The 21,050-nt window shown below is 44.3% G+C and overlaps 1 protein-coding gene across 1 annotated transcript in view; it reads right to left on the bottom strand.

Moving 5' to 3' along the window:
- The window catches only part of Ppm1l (protein phosphatase, Mg2+/Mn2+ dependent 1L), a 205,656-nt gene that overhangs the window by 37,078 nt on the left and 147,528 nt on the right, over positions 1-21,050 (bottom strand). The gene's annotated exons all lie outside the window — the stretch shown is intronic.

Genomic DNA, 21,050 nt, shown 5'->3' on the forward strand with positions numbered 1-21,050 from the left:
GACATTACATTTATTTATTTACTATGTGGGACACACATGTACACACATGCAGGCCAGAGGACAACTCCCAGTAGTCATCTCTGTCCTTGTGTGGGTTCTGGGAATCAAGCGGGGCATCAGGTTTGGCAGCCGATGCCTTTTCCTGATGAACATATTTTGCCAGCCCTTGTCCTCATTTTTCTACTTTCCCTTCTGCAGTTTATTATTCCTGTGGCCAGTGTCACTTCTCTGCATGTATCCTCTGGTGGCTTTTGTCATGTGCACAGTCAAAATCTAAGTCAGTGCTCTGCTTCCAACTGTTGGCTAACTCATCTCCTGTTCTGGGACATTTAACCATGTAAAGATGTGTTACATTTGTTTATGCTGAGGAATATTTCTTTAACTATGTGAAGGTGTGTTACATTTGTTTACGCTGTGGAATATTTAATTGTGTGAAGGTGTGTTACATTTGTTTATGTTGTGGAATATTTCTTTAACTGTGTGAAGGTGTGTTACATTTGTTTATGTTGTGGAATATTTCTTTAATTGTGTGAAGGTGTGTTACATTTGTTTATTCTGTGGAATACTTCTTTAACTGTGTGAAGGTGTGTTACATTTGTTTACATTGTGGAATATTTCTTTAACTGTGTGAAGGTGTGTTACATTTGTTTACGCTGTGGAATATTTAACTGTGTAAAGATGTGTTACATTTGTTTACACTGTGGAATATTTAACTGTGTGAAAGTGTGTTACATTTGTTTATTCTGTGGAATATTTCTTTAACTGTGTGAAGGTGTGTTACATTTGTTTATTCTGTGGAATATTTAACTGGGCGAAGGTGTGTTACATTTGTTTATGCTGTGGAATAGTTCTTTAACTGTGTAAAGATGTGTTACATTTGTTTACGCTGTGAACTGTTTCTTTTTTTAAGATTTATTTATTTATTATGTATATAACATTCCTTCCATGTATGCTCACATGCCAGAAGAGGGCACCAGATCTCATTATAGATGGTTGTGAGCTACCATGTGGTTGCTGGAAATTGAACTCAGAACCTTTGGAAGAGCAGTCAGTACTCTTAACCTCTGAGCCATCTCTCCAGCCCATGTGGACTATTTAACTGTGTGAAGGGTGTTAACTTTTGTTCCTGCGGCCTTTGTTAACAATGTAAAGATGTGTTCCTTTTGTTTATGCTGCATTTGTTTAACTATGTACAGATTACTGCATGTGTTTCACCTGGCCTGCCTAAGGCATGTGATTGGTCTAATAAAGAGCTGACCGGCCAAAAGCTAAGCAGAGAAAGGATAAGTGGGGCAGGAGGGCAGAGGGAATAAGAAAAGAAATTTAAGTGAGGGGGGAGGGAGGAGGGAAGGAAAGATGAGAAAGAGAGGGACAAGCAGTGAGCCAGAAGCTAGGCGGCTGCTAGACAGACACATAATAGAACATACAAAAAGGAAGAAAGAAAGGAGAGAGTTAGCGGAGGCTGTGCAGGCAGCCAAGAAGACAGAAAGCAAAGTCCCAAAGCTGGGAGCAGGAGCTGGTGTGAGGGTCCTCATTTTCCTCACGGCTCAGCTATGTGGATTCTGGGGAGCAGGAGCTGGTGTCAGGGTCCTCGTGATTTTCCTCAAAGTTCAGTTACATGGATTCTGGGGAGCAGGGGCTGGTGTCAGGGTCCTCATGATTTTCCTCAAAGTTCAGTTACATGGATTCTGGGGAGCAGGGGCTGGTTCAGGGATTTTTATTTTCCTCAGTGTTCGGTTATGTGGATTCTGGGGAGCAGGGGCTGGTTCAGAGGTCTTCTTCCTCTTCCTGGTTCAGTTTACAAACACACAAGCCCAAGGCAGATTAGGCCAGTGAGCTGCGGTTTACTAAGTACAACCAAAGGGCCTTAATTAAGCCTTTGTAGATCACAAACTCTAGAACCAGGCTGACTGTTGTGGAAACCGGTTTGGCCACTTTCACATACCATGGCCTTGAAACTTTTCCTCTAAGGCTCCCCCATCCTTCCTTCTCCATGGGGAGGGGAGTCGGTAAGGACTCAATCAGTTACTAGAGGTAGAACACACGGAAGAGGGCAGGGACTTGTCACGTGCTGAAAAACCATCATTACTGCTTCCACAGTTCTGCAGATCGAGCCTAAACTGCGGTTGCTTGCTTTAAAGCACATCAAACACGGTGAGGTCTTTTCTGAGAAACATGGCTGCTTCCACGAGCGGCCTTTTCAACTAACAGAAATGGAAATATGTGGGCTGACAAGGTGACTCAGTGGGCAAAGGCCCTGGACAATAATAGCCTGATGACCTGAGTTAAGTCCCCAGGACCCACCTCCCACAAGGAGAAAACCAACTCCCCAAGTTGTCCTCTGACCCCACATATGCCGTGACGCATGCTCCCCCTACGTGCAATTAATAAAACGCACATAAAATTCGTAAAGACGGGGATCCATTAATTTGCTAGTTGAGTTCTTTATTTAGGAGCTATTTATCTTCCTAACTCGATATTAACATATAATATAGTGGTAAAATAACTTCCAAGTCAGCCCCGGCAGCAGTAGCCGTGCTCGGATCCTGTGAGTTTTTCTAAGTACCGACAAACAGCTCCTGCCTTGTAATGGGATCACTTAACAGCCAACACGTCCTCTTCACTAAAACTGACTTTACGGAAATGACTTTGTACAGACTTCTCATACTGTTAACACGGTTATGTATCTATGCTCAATTTCCTGAACTGTCATCCGGGGGCTCCAACTCTCCCCAGACATCTCTTTAAAGAAGCCTGTCAAAAACACTCCCTCAAAAAAGTTTCTTCTGAATTCGGTGACCCTGACGAAGGTGATGCTAAAGTCATCTTTATGATTGGCTACAAAGGAGAAAAGGGAGCCAAGAGGAACAGAGAGGCACAGGAAGGACAATGACAAGCGCCCCATGGGTGAACCACGTCTATGTCTTTGTTCTTGCTCCGTTATCGTAGCTATACTTTTTGATATCTGGCAAATAAATACACACGCTAGTTGAGGTGATAATAAAAACATCAGCAACTCACAAGGCACAGATGCCGAATAACTAGAACAGATGTTGGCTGTAAGCAGCTGGAACAGCGAGTCTAGGGTGGAAATTGATCTGCAGTGCTTGCCCACGGTGTCTGGCCAGTGGAGGCACTTTTTCCTGTGCTGTCTTCCAGGTAGAAATTGTAATGTGGAAATGTTTTATGACAGAGACATTTTTCCAATAACTGTTACTTGTTTTGAAAGCAAGGACTACAAAGGAATTTGTATACAGGCCTTTGAGCTCCAAATTACTTTCTTTCAATTCTTCAAGTGCATTCCGCGAGACACGTCTGAAACTTGAGACCTGCTTGGCAAGGCTCTCAGCTGCTCTGGGAGCTGCACACGGTTATGCTGAGATCGTCAATAATAGGCTATTCTTGTTAGCCCAGAAGAAAGCAAGCAATTGATAACACTAGAAAAAGAAAACTGCAAAATACATCTTCCTGCTCATCCAACAGACCTTCTGCCATCAAAAGAATCTGTGGAGCCAGAATGAAGCCAGCTACCAACATCCAGAATCTTCTGTCTCGCTCGGACCTGAGGTTGCCCTTATGAAGACAGTAAGTCATAAAACTAGCCTGCTTGGTATCTGGCAACTAGAAACGGCAGCCTATGACACGCTGATCCAGCTGGCTCCAGCACAGATCGAGAGCCCAACACGTGGTGTTCTAAATTGCAGTTAGCATTCATTCTCAAAAGCATTGTCAGCCCTTTCACTCAATGTAAAAGGCCTGAAAGTCATCTCCAGTGGCTGATAACACGCCAGGGACAATACCCATCATTTTAATAACTAGGAGGAGGCACAATATGCCTCCTGTGACAGACACTGGAAAGTCTATACCATCACTTTCCCACACCCTAAATTCTAAATCTGGCGAAAATGGCAGAGAGTTCTACGGATGGCAAAGAATTCTTCGAAGGACTGGTTTTCCAAGCCATTTTCCAGGAATGAAAGGGCTAGCAAGCCTAGCCCTCAGAGTCGTGGATGGTCCTTTCCTCCCCAGCTTGCTTTTGGTCATGGTGTTCCAGCACATCCCATGTTCTCAACAACTATAACTTTCACAGGACAGTGCTGGGGTTTAATGCAGGACCTTGTCAGTATTTGCACGTTCGTGCTCACTGCTGCTCGATTCACAGTAACAAGGAAATGGGGTCAGCCTAGATGGCCATCAACAGGTTCGTGGGTAAGATCTTGGTACATACACACCATGGAATTCAATCATCTATGGAGAAAAGGAAACTATGAACTTTACAGAGAAATAGGTGTGAGAACACCCAACTCAGACAAATACCACGTGTTCTCTCTAATATGTGGCTCCTGTGTGCGTGTGTGTGACAGAGGTGTGATACAGATAGTAAGAGAGGAAGAGGAGAAAGTAGATTTTCTAAAACTTGAAAGGGTGCCACGAGAGGGGGAACGGGGAGCTTAAAAAAGGATCAGAATGACAGAACACGTGTGACCCAAAACCAGAAGGGGGACACCCAGGAGTGTACAAGGGGGAACATGGAGGTGTGCAGAGAGGAGTAGGGCAGGACAACCAACAAAAACAATATATATAAACACACACACACACACACACACACACATATAACTTTAAAAAGCGTATTGTCTTTAGAGACAGGTTCTTGCTATGCAGCCCCAGAGGTCTTGAACTTGGAATCCTCCTGCCGTGGCCCTCCAAGAACTGTGATTGTAGGTGTGTACCACCACACTCAGCTTTAGGTCTTACTGTATATCATAAATATGGATGGACTAACAATTGAGATTCTGGTTTCTTGAGGCACGGACTGACAACATTCAAATTTGGGTTTCGCCTCTTCTTAAGTAGCAATCTTAAGCCGGTTAGTTAGTTGGTTAGTCTTCCATTGCTTCTTCCATCAGGGTTGCTCAGACAACAATATCTTACTACGTGTGAAAGCCTGAACTATATCTAATGCCACCAAGGTTTGGCTTACAGCTGTCACTGTTAGTTACAATGTAAGAAGGAAGCAAGTTGCCTAGCCATGAGCCGCAGAGAAGCAAGCAAGCCTGCACACGGTGCCTTGGTCTCCTCTGTTCTTTAGCGCAGGTAAGAAGTAATAAGCCGCCTGAGCTCCTGCCCTGACTTCTTCCAAATCGTGGACTGCGACACAAGCCAAATAAAACCTTTCTTCCCCAAGAAGAAATATCTGTTTTCTGTCCAGATATTTTACCACAGCAACTGAAATGAAACTCAACAACTCAGAGAGATGACATCACTCACGCGGACTTACCCCGAAACCGCGTTTCAGACGCAGACTCTAGAGCATGTTTTGAACGGGGATGTTTAGAATATCTGGGGAAGGGCACCGCCTGTTCTCACAATTACAGGGGGTGTCCATGAGATTTAACTGGAAGGGGTCGTGGATGTTCTGGACTCTGCAGTGTGATGGACAGGCCTACAGACCAACAACTTTTCCACTTCCCACACAACTATCAAACAGCAGAGTGGAAAACTGTTTATAATCACCTGCACCTTAGGTTTTGTGTCTCGACAGAGAGGGTTTGAAAAGCCGTTATTATACGCCGGGTTTTCCAGGACTGTAAGTTCCGCACAAATGAAGTCGCACTTCTGCCGTAGGACTTTAAAGAGTTGTTTGAGCCTTGGAAAAGTCACTTCTCTAATGCCTTTATCACTCACGGTACTTGAGCTGTCTCAAGCCTGTCCGCCGTCACAAGCCTATCCGCTGTCAGTCTGCATTTGTAGCTGCAGCGCTTGTCCCCAAGCTGTCCTCCAGTCAGCATCTAAGTCCAAGAAGGTGACAAGCCCACCATGACACCCAGAGTGCCAGCGGAAGCTGAGTGTTTTCACAGCCAAATCCCTCCAGGTTACTACTCATTACCTTCCGTTTATATTGTTAGGGTACTCCGGTGAGTTTGAAAAACATTATGCATCTATGAAGCTTACATCAGGATAGCATGTTAAAATATGTTATTAAAACAAAGAGTCGGTTATATAAAAGGAAGAATTATGACTTTAGAGCAGAGAGAAGAACAACGATAATTTTTCCTGACGGTTTCCCAGCGCAGAGGAAGCTGATACAGGGTAAGTGTCCCGTGTGTTTTTATGGGACCTGGTACTGTAAACCTGAAAGATGAGAGAAGAAATGAGCAGGTCTCAGAAGGTGGGACACATTCTTATACTCTGGTTGCCAGATTCTCCCAGGGATTGCTGGGTTTTCAGTCCGTTTTCTCTTTTTTTTCTCCTGTCAGGAGGAACAACATTCACTTTGGTCGATACAGTGGGCTGTATATCAGACGGCTACAGCTTGGTCTTCCCCTACTTCAGCAGCAATCTTCTTCTAGTTGAAGGTCCCCATCGCTGAAGTGTTAGAGTCTCAAACTCTGCTGCTCATAAGTGACACACGCAGAACCCGCTTATGGGGTCACACACCCCCAGCTTCTTCTCAGGCATAAAGATGCAGACAACCATCTTTGGCTGACCGCAATACCCGAGGAGAGCAAGCAGGCTGCTGGCGCACAGAGCTCCCAGGGAAGCTGTGATATCAAAGGCAAGCTATTCCATTCCAGTAAGTTTGTTTCCGAGACCCCGAGAAAGTCACTTAACTTCGCTGTGAGTTAGTGCCGCAAGCGGAAAGGAAGATTAGAAAACACTCTATTTCTTTCTTGTCTTTGCGCTGGTAGCGATCCCGCTCCAACCAGAACTGTGTTTTCCCACCGCTTACTGCCTCAGGATGCTCAGCACAGCGAAGCGGATCAGTTAAGCAGCTGGAGACCTCAGAGGGAAGGCGCTTCAATGTGGCTGTTTATCGACCGGGATTGACAGACTGGAGGCCAAGGAGAGCTGATATTTAACATCTGTTTCAGCAGGTGCAAATCTCTAGCAGCTGTATGGGGGCTCCGTCATTTTTTTTTTTTTAAATTTTGCTCAAGATCAAAATGGGTTTCATTTTAAGAATGGGGTTTATTTTCTGGTATCATTTGCCAGCTCTCTAATCTGAGCACTCCTGCGCCTCTGTGGACGATATAGAAACATCAGTAAGGCAAATGCCAGGCTTTTGACAGCATGTGGGCTGTGTGTTTGTCACCCCGAATCTGCCCCCTCTCTTGCTCAGATTATTCATAGAACGACTTGTGGAAAACAGCGACCGAGATGCCACCCTTGGCGGTGTCTATGCTGGAGGTCATATTCATTCTTCTCCACCACTGAAAGAAGGATTCACATTTTTCAGAGTGAAGACAGGAACATTCTGCTGTATTTGACATCTTTTCCTTTGCCATGACTGAGAGGACCAGAGAATCCAATCCGTGGGCTAGGCTGGGGCAACCAGATCCTGCTTTAAGAAAGGGAATGGATGATCCAGTGTGGGGATTTTAAAAAAATATATTTATTTATTATGTATACAATACTCTGTCTGTGTGTATGTCTGCAGGCCAGAAGAGGGCACCAGACCCCATTACAGATGGTTGTGAGCCACCATGTGGTTGCTGGGAATTGAACTCAGGACCTTTGGAAGAGCAGGCAATAGCTCTTAACCTCTGAGCCATCTCCCCAGCCCCAGTGTGGTGATTTTTAAAAAGCGGCTGGAGATACTTTGACATTCCTCCTTCAAAGAGATGCCAGCCACATCAGCTCCCTCTCCTTGAATCCAGGCAGGACTGAGACTGTTCCTAAGAGTGACAGTAGACAGGAGACAGCCCAGCCCAGTCCAGGTCTTACAATGCTGTGTGATTTTCACCAGCTAAGAGTAACACTCTTTGGGTACCACTTCTTAGGACAGAGTTTCTCAAAACACTTCACTTCTTCCATGAAAAGCATGGATTAAATGGTTCCTATGCTGTCAGGCCCTGTGCAGGGAACTCTGGCTAAGAGACACCGTGGAGCCCAGTTTGTTTCCCCCACTTTAGCCCGGGGGCTAGAGATGACTGAAGTCTTCCCAGGTGAGGCCAGGGGAAGATAAATAAAACTTCCCATTTGCCTTGACACACAGAATCCACATGCATAAGAAAATGGCCACACTCCAGAAATCTGGAGTCGCCTAAGATGCGGTAGTAACTGAAACAACTTTCCAGATCTTCAAGGAAAACAAATTATCAGGGCTCCAATGCCCCAGACATTATGTGGAGGAACTGTACTGAAGAAAGCTACTAATAAATGCTAGCTATCTCTACTCACTGGAGAGAGAAAGCACTCGCTAGAAAGAACGAAGGGGAACAAACTCCCAGTAGGGCATCAAGAATGGCTGTTTTTAAAGCTATAAGCACTGCCTTCAAAGGGTAGAAAAGGCTCTTTTAAGTTATTTGACTTCATCGCAATGATGGACACCTCCTAAAAGGTCAACCCACACTGTAGTGAGTTCTTCTATGCATTTTAGCAATGAAAACTATCGGTAGTGACGCTTGAACTAGCCTCTTCTTTAAGACAAAAAAAAAGATGTCTTAAAGTAGCATATCGTCATCTTGATAGAGGACTGCTGCCACTTGGGAAGAATTAAACTAAAAAAGAACCCAGATGTTTGGGCTTCTACTGCTCAGGAATGATTTAGCTGGGACCAGCACCCCACACTTCTCCAAGGTGATTCTGTGTGTAATATGTCACAAAGATTGGAAACTGTTGCTCTAAAGTAGGCTTCCTTCTTCCTTTATTTCCTTTCTTCCTATCATTCTTCCTTCCTTCTCTCTCTCCCTTTCTTTCTTTGGTTTTTCCAGACAGGGATTTTTTTTTTTTTTTTTTTTTTTTTATGTAGTCCTGGCTGTCCTGGAAGTCACCTTGTAGACCAGGCTGGCCTTGAACTCAGGAATCCACCTGCCTCTGCTTCCTGAATGCCACCACAGCAATAAAGTAGGTTTACAGCCTTAATGACAATGACAGTTTTGGTCAGACAAGTTTTGCTGGGGGAAGGTGAGGAAGAAGCTGGCCTGTGCACTTTAGAATGGTTAGTGACATCCTTAGATTCTGCCTGGTAGATGCCACCAGCTCTGCTTCCAAGCCCACAACACAGGTGGCCTCAGATCCTGTGAAATGTCGCAGGAAGCTGGGGGCAGAAATCTCCCTTGCAAAAGCACCATATAATAAAGGATGTTATATAGTAAATCTACTTTTTTTAAAGCAGTGGTCAGAAAACAATTCCTAATCAAAAACTAAGGCAAACAGAGCCTCTGGTGAATGCGAGGCAGTGGGCACCAGCAGAGAACTGATCACTAACCCACAGAATGCACCGAGCATCCCTAACACTTAGAGACAGGAGAAGGTCCTGTGTTCAGCAGAGTTCCAAGCATCCACTTACAGATCAGCACAACCGAGCCAATCACTTTCCTAGGGATGGAGAAGAGGATTTGACCACATCTGTTATATCTGACCTCATTTCATTTTATGTAACTTTCATATTCCCCCCAAATAATAATCTGCTAAAACCTTGTCAAAAGGCAACTATTTTTAGCTAAACCCATCTTCTTTGGTGGCTGTGCAATACTGATTTCCCTCCAGGGGCAGGCTTATAAGGAAGCAGAGTCAACCAGAGGCCTGAAGTTACTAGCATTCCAGAAAAAAAAGGGGGGGGGGACGCTCACATCTAATCATATTCTGAGAATAACCTCAGAACTGTGTGCACTCTCTTTGCAAATGCAATTATATCCGGCCCATAGTCCTTCAGATGTGACTTTTCAAATTTTATTTATTTATTCTTTCACGATTCCATGAATAAAGATTTGACCCTATTCACCCTCATTATTCTCAGTCCCCTACACTCCCACTGAATTCCCTCTGCCTGCGTCTCCTCCAGCTTTAATATCTGTTGTGTTTCTTTTCCGTGTGTGTGTGTGTGTGTGCATGCTCCACTGCATTGAATTAAGGTTGACATGAAGAAATTCAGTTGGAACTGAGCTTGGAGCTTCCTCTTTGTTGGCTGTCTTTCATAATGCTGGGGGAGCAGGGTCAATGTCTTAAGTCTTACCCAGTATGGACCTGCAACACCAGTCTAACAGCCAGGCTGTGCCCACGGGTGCAAAAGAGGAGTGACCGTCATGGGATGACCAACCACTTTCCAACTGAACTTGAGGCCTGTCCCATTTGAGGGAAAGCATGCCTTGTACCACAAACTTGGTCAAAAGACTGCGGCTAGGGAGGTCATAGGACCTGGGGTAGTGACGAAGTGGGCAGACCACCTCTGATGTTTGGCTAAAAGGACACCCTGTCAAATTGCCTTAGTGGCACACCCTGCTTTGAGGAGAGACACTTCTCTAGGCAGTACATGGCGGTAAACATGAAGACTCCCGATGGGTCAAAGAGATGAAAACAAATGATTGTTTGATGCTTGGTCCTATATAAGACATTTTTATCATTCCCCACAAGCCTTAAGAAATACGAGGAGCCAGGTTTAGGAGGAACGTAAGAGAATAAATTATTAAGCCAGGAGTGCTCTTTTGATGTGCAAAAACTGTTGCAATCAGGCACGCAGCAGCTATGAGCACCTCCACAAGGTTGTCAGGCAGCCAACAATCTTTCTCTGAGGAAGGGGAAGGCCTAGGGAGGTCCCAACCCTCCCTGGGGAGTTACAGGCAATTAAAGGTTACCATAGGTGGGGGTGAGGGGTCAGTCACATTCCTCAGTGACACAGCCACAGATAAACTGCCCTTGGCTCACAGATAAACACCCCCTTGTTCAGGTGAGATTTGAATACACAACCTTGTCTGCAAAGACCCAGGGACAAGTTTCTGTTTATGAGTCAATACATGGACAATGGATTTGCTACTTTACCATGGGCTAGTTCATCTTAAAGTCCTCAAAAGACTGTGCTCATGGCAAAATACACATTTGCTCAGAACTTATCTCAACCAAGGCTTTCTCTACTCCCTAGCCATTAGGAAGATTCTGTTAACTTTCATTTAAAATGAAACAAACAAAAAAAAGGAAATACATATACTGAAGTTAAAAATATAAGCATATATACTGTCATCAAAAAGAAAAGTTAATCTTTTCATAATTTTTCCATCTAGAGTAACTGTGAAGAATTTCTGATAGGTGACCACTTCCTTTTTATACACATATGAAAACACACGCCTAAGTTGTAAGCCATAGCTCACTGCATTGCTAAGATCGAAGAGCCAGCTACCCGAATTCATTTCTCATAGAAATGATCAGTCAAGTTTTTTGTTTGTTTGTTTTGTTTGAGTTGACTAGCTGTCCTGCTGAGCTGTTATATCAAGCAAAAAAAAAAAACACCTGTTCCTTTCACATTCTAAATCTGTGAGGTTGTCTATAGATGCATTTGAGAACCTTTGTTAAAAGGAGTCTATTACAGGTGCATGTAATAAACAGGTAGGACCTCAAGTAAGGGGTGCAGCAGGGAGCAGGGAGAGCCAACCACACCATTTAACAGGAGGTCAACAAGGTAGATAAACAATTGTATAACAAAAAACAGGAGTGAAGGGCTTTGGGGAAATAAGAAGCTGAGATTAAAATTAAAATGAATACTTAGGCTCTGGCTGGCACCTGGAAAAGCCAGAGGAGAAGACAAACAAAAGAAGAAAAGTCACAGCTTTCTGTGTCAAGAATCAGAAAGGTAGACAGACCCAATAGAACTTCATGGAGGCTTTTAGCAGCTACACTAGGATTCGAGGAAAGAAAGTACACCATCTCAATAAAGGACGATTATTCCTTCTCCTTAGCACGGCTTATGGTTAATCTGTCTTTCTAGGGTGGTCCAACTGAACTAACTCATGTTTGGGTTGCTTGGAGTGCTACTGCCATCTACCAAGGCCAGAGAAATAACTTTCCCTAATGAAACTCCACAGAGCCCTAACCAAAGCTGCTGTAACATCCCTCCTCTAAAGAGGGAACCCTAAAATCATTGAGGAACCTGACCAGGATTACAGTGATGGTCTGGCTTGCCTCCACTTTAGGCTTAAAAGTCATCTTTTAGTAAAGACAAACTAGGCTCATTTAGGTTTATGATTAAACCTCTGTTTCTCAAAGATTGGGCTATGCCCCACCTGTAACCTTAACTACAAATGATTCTACACTGTTCCAGGAAACAGCAACCATGCCTTGTTTCAAAAAGCTGTTATAATTATCGTGCAACCCTACCTTTGTTTCAGAAGGTTGTTAAGACTACCTACTGTTATGATGACCTTGTTCTGACCACCCTGCAACCGTGCCTTTGTTTCAGGACTTTATGACTACCTTATTATGCTTGTTCGGCTCCTGTAACCCTAACTATTTCGCCTGCCAAACCCTCCACATGGAAACCTCCTACCCCTGAACTTTAAAAACCTTGTCTTCCTCACATCTGATGCTGACCTCTTAACCCTGCCTTAGGTAGAGGCATGAATTTAGGTATGTACATGAATTTAAAAAAAAAAAAAGCTCGCTTTAATTAATTGCTTGCTTTAATTAATTTGGCCATGATGATTTGGGTTGGTGGTCTTTCTCCTTGAGTCGTTTGGATGAATAATAGTTTCCAAACATTTCTGGCTACCAGCCAAGACAGGACTTAGGGCATTTCTGGTTTATGGCCAAGGACATAAATTGATGCCCCTATCTCCAAATTGCCTGTTGCATGTCTACCTCATGCCTTCACCATTCCTGCCTCTGGAGAGGTAGCCCTACCTGCCATTAGGAGATAGGTTCAGCAATCTACCTGGCTTTTTTAGGCCGAGTTAGGCCATTGTGTGGGACAGATGGGACACTCCTGCATTGAGCACTAGATTGCACATATCTACATGTTACACAGAAAATGTAAAAAACAAGCAACTTACCTAAGCTGTTATAAAGTAGGAAATGACCACAGGGTGAAGTCACTTGCATCTGGTAAATGATACTTTGAGATTCCACCTTCTGGGCTGGGGCACTTCTTACCCACTGTCTCCCATTATCTCGGTCTGACCTTATATTAACTGCTAGCCAGGAGGCTACCTGAGCCTAGACACAGCCTCAGTCTAGAACCCTTTATCATTTGCTTTTTCTCCAGGAATTACACTGACCCCCGAAGAACCCATCCAGCACGCGAGCATAGGCAGATAAGGAAAGGACATGAGTGACGTGTGTGGCTCCTGACCAATGTGGGGATAGGAAAGCAGCTCAAAGGCCCTGGGTGTGATCCATAAGCTTGTTAAGAACGTAGCTCTGAGCCGGGCGGTGGTGGCACACGCCTTTAATCCTGCACTCAGGCGGATCTCTGTGAGTGTGAGGCCCACGTGTTAGTTCCAGGACAGGCTCCAAGGCTACAGTGAAACCTTGTCTTGAAAAATTAAAATAAAGAAAAAAAAACCATAGCTCTGCTTCAGTAGCAGCTGTGAAGGGAACCCAACTTCAGAAGTGTTCCCTATTTCCTGCTTCAGATTCATTGTCCCCAATTCCTGTCCCTAGGATCACAGTCCTAAGTCAACCCTAAAGCCATTAGTATCAGGTTCTCTTTCTGGGGAACCCAGGTGAAATCCCAGCATTTGGGAGGCAGAGGCAGGTGGATCTCTGTGAGTCTGAGGCCAGCCTGGTCTATAAAGTAAGTTCCAGGACAGCCAGGGCTACGTCGAGAAACCCTGTCTCAAAATGAGAAAGAGATAGATAGATAGATAGATAGATAGATAGATAGATAGATAGATAGATAGATAGATAGATAGTAGATAGAAGAAGAAGAAGAAGAAGAAGAAGAAGAAGAAGAAGAAGAAGAAGAAGAAGAAGAAGAAGAAGAAGAAGAAGAAGCAGCAGCAGCAGCAGCAGAAGCAGCAGCAGCTTCATTCTGCTTATTAAACAGAACTTTGTAATTTGTTAGGTTCCTCTTTTTACCACGACTGTCAAAGAGCTGAGGAGAAATTGGAGAACTCATTACAGAGTATTATAACATTTGTGCTGCATTGTTCTCTGTGGTTAGCACATTTACTTTGTGCTGTATGGCTTTGCTTTTCTGTCTTACAGTATTATTACTATTAACTACGGAAAATCATACCTTTAGGAAACACATCAGTTATACATAATTAAAAAGGTAATTTATGCCACTTTTTTGAATGAAATCAATTGAACTCTGGCAAGGAAGAAGCACACTGTAAAGAATAATTCATAATAGCAGCAAAGATTAGCAATAAATTCAGACCAATTCTTCCAGCTCACCTGTCCTTCCCCACAGCTCAGACCCAGCACCTGACTAGAACCCAGTCCACAGTACACATACGTGTGAGTGGACAGTGGTTTCTAGCGATTTCTCTGTTGTTTGCCGGCTGCTCTTGGACTGATGACTACGGGATTATAAAAGCACATTCAGGAGCGTCTCAAGGGTACACACGACAAACGCTCTCCATCACGCCGGCCGCATTAGAAATGGCCTAAGCCACACAGCAGAGACAAGGCCATTAACTAACGAAATAAACATAATGAATTCCTCCAGCCATTAGACAGTCACTTGACAACAATGTATCTCCCAGGGCAATTTACCAAATGAAATCATGAGTGTTCAGTAGCTGCAGAGACTGAACTCAACAGTTTACAGATGACTTCAACGGCAGCGCAGTCCAGATCTCTTCAAAGTCTGATATTCAGCCGGAGGACGCTTTTGTTTGACGTTCATACAGTAAGAGGACAGTCTGTATATAAGAAACCCCGTCATTTAAAAACTCATCTTATTTTTCTCTACAAAGTAAAGGGCTCGTTATTAACTTGCATATCTTAAAATTCGTAATAAGCATTGCAGTAAGCCCACAGAATGTTGGCTATGGAAACTTATCAGGGCACAGAGAGAGACAGGAGGGCATTCCCGCTGTAGACAGGGCTGTAGACTCGGCCCAAGTATTTTCTTTGATGTGTATACAGTTTTCCTTAGTCCTTGTAATCAAATACTTCATCAGAGACAGGTAGCAGCTCTACTTCTCTCTTGTGGCAAACAATGACAACTTGATTAGGAAGATAAACACAGCTCCAGCCCAGGTGTCTTAATCACTGGAGGTGACATTTGCTGATATTCTAAATCTCAGTGTTAATTTGTGGCAGTTCACTCAGCAGAATTCGTTGAAATTTGAAATTTTCATCTTGCCCCCCCATAAAGTCTGCACTAATATAGTTTCAGAGTGTATTTGAAGCTTTCTATTTTAAAGACCAGGAAGCAATTGAAAAATGCGAACTGATTTTCTTCTTTCAAAACTCCCTAATCAGACACTTTTGCAAGATTCAGTTGGAATTATAATTTTTCCTGTGTTGGGAATTTCATAAATGAACGGGCAATGCCGATCACATATTAATGCAATCTAATCAAACTCATTAGAATTAGTTGGAGAGAAAAGCTTAAAACGTGGTAGGTGGCAGAGGACAAGAGCAGATCTGTAAGGCAATGGTTCACAGTCACAGAAGCAAAAAGAAAGCAAGCATCACTCAGAGCCTGCCTTTAAAGTGTTTAAAATGCAGCCGGCATTAACGTTCACGCTGAACAGACAGTTCAAAAGACTTACGGGCACTCTTGGGATTTTCTGATTTATTGGATTTACTGAATCAAACCTTCCCAAACCCCGTTCTTCCTCCTCTGCCCATTTACTGGTCCCTGCAATACCAGTTCCACTGCACTTACTGTCCTGTTTCTGCCAGCTGTTATTTGGGAGCTTCCTATACCATGTGTGGACAAAAGCACATGTGTGCACCCCCCCCACACACACACACACTACCACCACCCCACACACAAACACACTCAGGCAAATACTCTTTATCCTGAGTGAAGGACTCATTGTCACCTGGGTGTTCCTAGTGGTATATCAAGCCTGACTCGGGTGTTCAGTCAGTTTATACAGAGGGAAGACAGAATCACCTATTGTTAAAGCCAGAAGAGTCTTAAGAAACCAAGGCTGCTATTTCACAGGGGACAAGCCAAGCACAGACACTCAGTGTCCCACCTCTGAGTCACAGGCGTCGGGACTTTTCAAGCTGTGAGACCGTTTCCTATTTCACAGGTAGGAAAATTTAGTTATTCCTCTCCATCACCTCCACCCACCATCCCCCCCCCCTCAAATCAGTTGTTTAAGAGCTTAGATATAAAAGAAAAATGAAAAATAAATAAATCAAATACAAATTAGCTTTGCTTAAAAGTTGGAATTAAGAAGCCCGATACACAGCTCAGTCAGTAAAGAACACGCCTTGTAAGCATGAGGCCTGGTCCTCAGCGCTTGGGTGGAGGGGAGGGGTGGGGGCAAGAGTGAGTGGCCAGAAAGCTCTTGGTTTGTAAGTGAATCCTGGCCACCTGTCTTCTTCATCCCTTTCACGTAGCTAATAACTAGTTATATTAAAAAGTCTCTCTGTAGGGGGATGAGAATTGAAATATGAATTTTTTAAAAAAACATTAAAAGGGCAGAGGCAGAGTGACTGTCACATAGTTACCCAAACAGGATGCCAACCATTATAAATAGTTTATAAATTCATGGAGAAGTAAATTCAGTGTTAAATTTTGTGAAAAGATAAAAAACTGGGCATAAGGAACTAAAACTCAGTAGAGAAAAATGGCTAGAAGGAAATGCACTAAAGGCATTTTTCCCTACTTTGAGAATGTCCCCAAATGTATTTCTATTACCCTTACAATAGAAAAATAAGTCAGATTTTAACGGTTGGGCAGAGAACCAGAAGCTGGTAACACTGCGTAGTCAGGACCATGCGTCCCTTTTGGGTCCCGGTTTTTCTCTCCCTTCCACGTTCTCCAGTTCCTGTCAGGAGTTCCTGAGAAGATGAGAGAGACTTGACTGAAGATAAAAGTAAGGAAGCCTCAGTGTTTCCCTCCCTCAGGGCCTGTTTGAGACACAGGGGAGACACGCAGTCCTCTGTCAGAGTGAAGAACTTCCTGCAAAGGGCTGTTACTGAGCTTTTTAAGATGCTCTTAGAAAACCTGGAAGGGCCCTAAATAATTCACTGTCTCCTTCAGGGTCTGGGTGACTGGGTGTGTGTGCGTGACAGTCAACGCAACGGTAAATGGCTTTTAGACCGCTGATTACGCTGACACTAATGGCTCAATTAAAACACAGATGTAACTCTCAGGTATCATCCATTTCAAGGGGAATAAAGTAATCTCGGTAGGGGGGGGACCCTTCAGTTACTTCCTAAATTGCTAACAGCACATTTCTCTTCCTCTTTTAAAAGCCATTTCTCCAGAGAGCACACCATGTCTGGAGTCTCACTGGGGCGCTCTCAGGCATTTCTAATGTAAACCTCCATCAAGAGTCAGTCACAAGGCAAAAACTGAAAACCTGCAGCTTCTTCCCCGTGGTCCTCACGTCTTCTGGGGAAGCTGTGTGACTGCCTGGTACCTCTAAGGAGATCTGCGGGTCTGCTTGACCTGACGGCTCAGGTTCATATAACCTGCAGCCAGCGGAACTCTCTCCTCTCCCAAGTGTTCCTGCTGCATGGCCAATTCCCATACCCAACCTGTCAGATAAGAAATAAAGACCCTTGCTGGTCTGAGAAGAGAGCTCAGAAGTGGAGAGCTTAGCCGCAGTCCAGGAAACTGCTGTCTCGAGGCAAAGAGGAGCAAGATGCTACCACCGTGCATCCTGCAGGCCTGAAGGGGGAGCAGGCCTCTCTGCTCCTGTTGTGACTGCATGAGGCAGTCACAAGCTCAAGCACTCTCAAATAAAGATGGCCCACCATCATCTCAACCCCTCCCACACAGAGAACGACAAACCACACTACTATATCCTTAGCAAAGAAAACCATAGGTTACTTACTTATTCATGCACAAGCCTCACAAGACAATTAAAAACAGAACGGAAGGTCCCTTACAGAAGCGTAAATAATAAACAACAGGGAGAAAGCTTCTCTCCTGCCTGCTGTGGTAAAGAACAGCACCCAGTGGGTGCTTCCTCGGAGGGTGGAGTGCTGTTTCAATGGTACTCACCAATCAGGTCACTGTGCTCCTTCCTCGGAGATCTCCCTGTGCTAACTCCAGTATGTTAAAATGTGCAAATAAATACTTCAGTGTAAACAAAAGCAGTATTAGATCAGAAAGAAAGCATATTTCACGTCCTACTTTGTTTAGCATTGGTAATTGTTAATGAAAGAATCTAAAGCACCTTAATGAGACCCCACGAATGACAGCTCAGAACGTTTTCTTCCAAACATCACGTGGCTTTCCTATGTCTGATTTGGGTCGTTTTTGAGACAGAGTCTCTAGCATGAGTCCGGCTGGCCTTCTGATCCTCCTGCCCCCATCTTCTAATTGGTAGGTTGTGGCCATGGCCCAACGTGCAGAGCTGCAAATGCTGCTTTTGTCTGATGTACACAGTTAATCTTACTCCCCTTGCAGCACCGATTATTTGCATATTCATGTGCAAATACAGGAAAAAACAGTGGAATTGTCTCCTTTTACTCAGTTAAAAATGATACTGGCAGCAAGAGAAAGGCCACAGAGCAAACACAAAGTTTGCATCCACATGCGACCTTCAGAAAGCACAGCTACCCAAACTTTCCACCTCAGAAGACCAGAAGCATCATTTCAGAACTAGAGGGTGTCCATGAGACCATATTCATGCTATCAATTTACAGGAAAACGGGCTTTATGAATGTTTAGCTACTTGAAGCCACATATCTGGTTGGCAGCAGAATCTGTATCTTTTGTTTCTAAACCCAGTGCCAACTTTTCAGCATTAAACTTCTCTATTCCTACAGTCATCGAAATGTAAACCATTCAAGTGACGATCCTAAACCAGCGCTACAATCTACGTTATTTCATTTCCATCCCTATGTTGAATCCCGTGATGACCTGGATACGGTCTCTCTTCCCCACAGAGCTTTATGTGTTGAAGGTCTGGTCCTCTGTAAATGGCTCTGACAGCTGTAACCGGGCCATGGCAGCTCTGATCCAGTGTATTGATCCATCAACGGGTTCATGGCATTATCAGAAGGCAAGGGAAATGCTATGTCCTGCCCAGGACCTTTCCTGTCTCTCTCTGCTTCGTAGGCACCATGAAGTAAGCTGTTTCCCTCTGCCATGTGCTTTCGCTGTCACAGCACCCAGGCCCATGGCAGGACCACAGTAATGGTACAGACAAGCACAGCAGAAGCCTCTGTAACAGTGAGACTGAAGGCCACCTGTTTGGAAAGGGCTGATCTCATGAGACAGCCATGGAAGTCTGCGTAACTTAGCAAAGCCTTGTCCCCACAGTGACGCGACTCAAAAGGTGGGCAGGCCAGGAGGGCAGGGACCTCTTGAGTGAGGCTCGTGACCTTCTAACAGGGCTTTCAGAAAGATCTGCGTGTCCCTTCTGGCACAGAAAGTTACAGGCAACCAATAGCTATCTTACAATGACACAATTCATGACCCCGAGTCTGCCAATGCCTTCATCTTGAAACTGTCATTGTTCTATATGATAGGAAATGGCCCCAGCGTGATGTCAAATAACAACAACGTGTAGGGTCCAGGTGAGACGGGAAACTCTGATGTGTTTGTCATGTCTGTAAGTTCTGTGGTGAGGTCTGGATACAGTTTCATCTTTCCCCTGTTTTAAGACAAGGTCTCTTATAGCTTACCTCAAATTCATTTCCTTGCAGGGGAAAACCCTGAGCCTCTGATCCTGTCTCCACTTCTAGAGAACTGGGATCATAGGTACGTTCTACCAAGTCTGGGTTTGCACACATAGTTCTTGCTTATTTCCCAATCTTTGATGAATGTCAAGTTGCTTGAGTATTGGATATTTGGACTGTGGGTAAACAAGGTTTTAAGCTTATTGTATTTAAAGGAAAAGAGGGAAAAAGTTTATTTAAAAAAAAAGGCAGGAGCAGGGGAGGAGAAAAGGTTCTGAGCCAAAACTATAGACAAATGTTGAAGTACCCCCACCCCCAGCATTAATTATATTTGAAACATTTGGAAGCCACAGATGGTGATAACTGCCATCAAATCACTCAGGTTGACACTGCCGTGGATGAACACTAGGTACAAACTGACCTCTCCAGAGACCAGGGTATTCCTAAATAACAACCCACCCCTCTCTAACACTGGAACAAACTGACCTCTCCAGAGACCAGGGTATTCCTAACTAACAACCCACCCCTCCTCACACTGGGACAAACTGACCTCTCCAGAGACCAGGGTAGTCCTAACTAACAACCCCCCCCACACACACACACTGGGACAGTGGAGTTTAAAATGTGAGGAAGCATGGGAAGAGGCCAGCTATGAAGGATCTTGGTGTGGGAGGGTTATCTCACAGTACTGGATGCTGTGAGCTTCTATTCTGGATCCTTCTTTTACAATACAATAGCCTTCTTCTGAGTAGCAATATCTTTTCCTATTTGTCTTGTCTTTAGCTAAATCAGTAGTGCATGAGCTATGAAGGAGAAGGAGACAGTGTCACTTATTCATCTGCCCGCATCCAGTCTCCACCGGACCCGCCACCTGCTCAGAAAGACAGACAGACTGACATACAGACAGACAGCAATGTCCAAAGGCGAGCAGAGCTCAGGCTTTGCTTTAAATAGATGTTGCTTAGGTTCTCACAGCTTCTAAACACACTCCAAAAAACTTGGTCTCCCGAGCAACGAGGCCCTAACAACACCTTAACATGGCCTGAGAGACTGGAAGAATCCAAATCTGGCCTTATGCAGCATTAGTGGCATTAATCAGCTGTATGAATCCTAAGGACCTCATGATCAAATACCATATCCCTTATTATTAAAACAACCCAACGGAAGATTGGCTCGATTTTATGAAATGAAAAACGGAGGTTCTAAGAGATTAATGTTCTAAAGATCAGGACAGCGCTAAGCCTGGAAACTTGGACCCTTGGACTCTCGCGCCTGTGTTTATTCCGGCTGCTTCCTGATTAACTCTGCACTGAAGGATTTGTCTCTAAAGGCCAAGGCTAAGAGCGTGTGCTTGTCTGAACACGTCACAGGCCTGTCTGATGCACAAGGCTCGGGGTTTATGTGGCGTTGGGATCAAACCAAAGTCTTGTGCATGCTAGGCATGCTGGGTAGTTTGTCAGCTTGACACAAATTAGAGTCACCTGGAAGGAACAGCCTCCTTCAGATTGGCCTGTGGCATGTTTGTGGCACCTTTTTTATTTTTTTAATTTACGGTTGACATGGTGGAG

The sequence above is a fragment of the Chionomys nivalis genome, chromosome 24 (genome assembly GCF_950005125.1).
Source record: "Chionomys nivalis chromosome 24, mChiNiv1.1, whole genome shotgun sequence".
Lineage (NCBI taxonomy): Eukaryota > Metazoa > Chordata > Mammalia > Rodentia > Cricetidae > Chionomys > Chionomys nivalis.